Source organism: Triticum urartu, unplaced genomic scaffold, assembly GCF_003073215.2.
Source record: "Triticum urartu cultivar G1812 unplaced genomic scaffold, Tu2.1 TuUngrouped_contig_930, whole genome shotgun sequence".
Classification (NCBI taxonomy): Eukaryota; Viridiplantae; Streptophyta; class Magnoliopsida; order Poales; family Poaceae; genus Triticum; species Triticum urartu.
In genome coordinates, this window is record NW_024120330.1 from 1,613 (window position 1) to 3,764 (window position 2,152).

The window sequence follows — 2,152 nt, forward strand, 5'->3', positions numbered from 1 at the left end:
GCTTCATGCTTGAGGCCAGACTAACTAAGCAACCCAGGTGTATGCATCAGTGATTAGTAATAGTATTCACAGGGCTTCCTTGCTCATTGACAGCATTTGACATTTCAGCTCGCTACGCAGTCACAGGTGTTCGCGGACCGGAGACTGGCAATCCTATTCAACGCAGCAGCAGCAACAAAAACTTCAAGTGAAATGACTGCAATGTTGCTGTGGACGCTTCTAGTTCATGTGTATCAGTCTATCAGTGTTGTAGCAAAACTTCGACACAAAATGAACCTAATTCAATTTTTTTTCTTCACATGATGACCCATTTGCATGACGCCCGGACCTGGGCCTGAGGCTGGGCGCCATGCTGTCTATCATAGTGTCTCATTCCCGGGCGTCATGAAAAAAGGGCTATTTTATGAAGAAAAAATTACACCAGATTCATTTTATGTCAAAGTTTCATAACAGGTGCAAATTTATTAATTTTCACGCAAAACTGAAGGGTAGAGAAATTTCGTTCCTGACTTCCCGGTGCCTCGTTTGTGAAGTATACCGACGACGGCTACTATGCTTTGCACAACTGATAAATATGGCATCGGTCATAAATTTTAAGGGGGGTGCTAGGAGCCGAGTGAACAACTAGGTCCTGCGTCGGTGGCCTTCCCGACCGCACTCTCTGGCTTTTATAAGGCATCAGATCTGATAGCTCATGATCCACTTTCTTTCACCTCTTGATGTGTATCTCTCTCCTGTTAGAATATATTGTAACATGTATATGCTGTATGATTATAAACCGTATATACGCCCGGTAGAATAGCGTGTTGCGTGGTCATTGTAATCAGGTAGTTGTGGTTGTTATGATTTATCCTCATCTCTTTGTATAGCTTTCTTGAGGATCAATCCAACACAACTGAACTACCAAATCTCGTAAACCTCTTTGCCTATATAACATGCAACGCGTCCCTGCCAGAGGCATATGCTTCATCCATTCTTTCATGGTATTCAGAGTCAACTTCCTCTCCAATATCCAACCCTAATCATGGCTAGCTCCAGCTCCGCCGCCGCCGCTTTTGCCCTCATTCCCATCGTTGATAAGCTGCACCGGGGTAACTACCTGTTCTGGTGCGCGCAAGCCCTAGCCACCATCCGCGGAGCGCAGCTGATTGATCATCTCAACCCTGATCACCAGTTCCCGGAGCCCAAGCTTGCCGACAAAGATGATAAGCCGACAGATGTACCAAACCCGGAGTATCTTGTCACCTGGCGCAAGACTCGCAGGTGTTGAGTTTCATCTTCAACTCGATCTCGCCACCTGTGATGATCCAAGTCGCCCACTGCACCAAGGTCGTTGCGGCATGGACCGCCATCAGGGAGATGTTTCTCTCCCAGACGCAGGCCAACATCGTCAACACGCGGATCGCCTTCTCCACCACCAAAAAGGGCACCGCGACCATCGCCGACTACATCGGGCACATGAAAGCGCTGGGCGACGAGATGGCTTCAGCAGGCAAGCCGCTCGACGATGATGACATGGTCTCCTACATCCTCGCACGACTAGACAACGACTTACATCTCGTTTGTCTCGTCCATCTGCGCCGCGAGGACTGAACCAATCAACGTAGCGAACTTTACTCTCAGTTGATCGGTTTTGGAAAGCGTCTTGCTATGTTCGAAGGTGGCAAACCACTCCTCCCAGTCCTCGGCCAATGCTATCTCTCGTGGCCGTGGTGGTTTTGGCCGCAGCGGAGGTGACCGTGGCAATGGTGGCCGCGGCAATGGAGGAGGTGGCCGCGGCAACAGAGGCCGTGGCAATGGAGGCGGTGGCCGCGACAATGGAGGCCGCGGCAACGGCAACGGCAACAACAACGGAGGAGGCCGATGATCTTCCTACCGTCTGCCAAATCTGCAAGAGGCCGAACCACACCGCCCTTGAATGCTACCGTCGCTTCGACATCTCTACACCAAAAACGAGAAGAGCGCCGGATCTGCCATAACCTCGTCCTATGGAGTAGATACCAACTGGTATCTAGACAGCAGCGCCACCGACCACATCACCAGCGAGCTCGACAAGTTGACCGTCCACAACAAGTATCACGGCAACGATCAAGTCCACACTGCCAACGGAGAAGGTATGGAAATTAGTCATATTGGTCACACTACCGTTCGT

General features: G+C 50.4%; 1 pseudogene; it reads left to right on the top strand.

Moving 5' to 3' along the window:
• Positions 1-1,497: 1,497 nt before the first annotated feature.
• LOC125532183 lies at positions 1,498-1,639 on the top strand (annotated as a pseudogene).
• Positions 1,640-2,152: the final 513 nt, after the last annotated feature.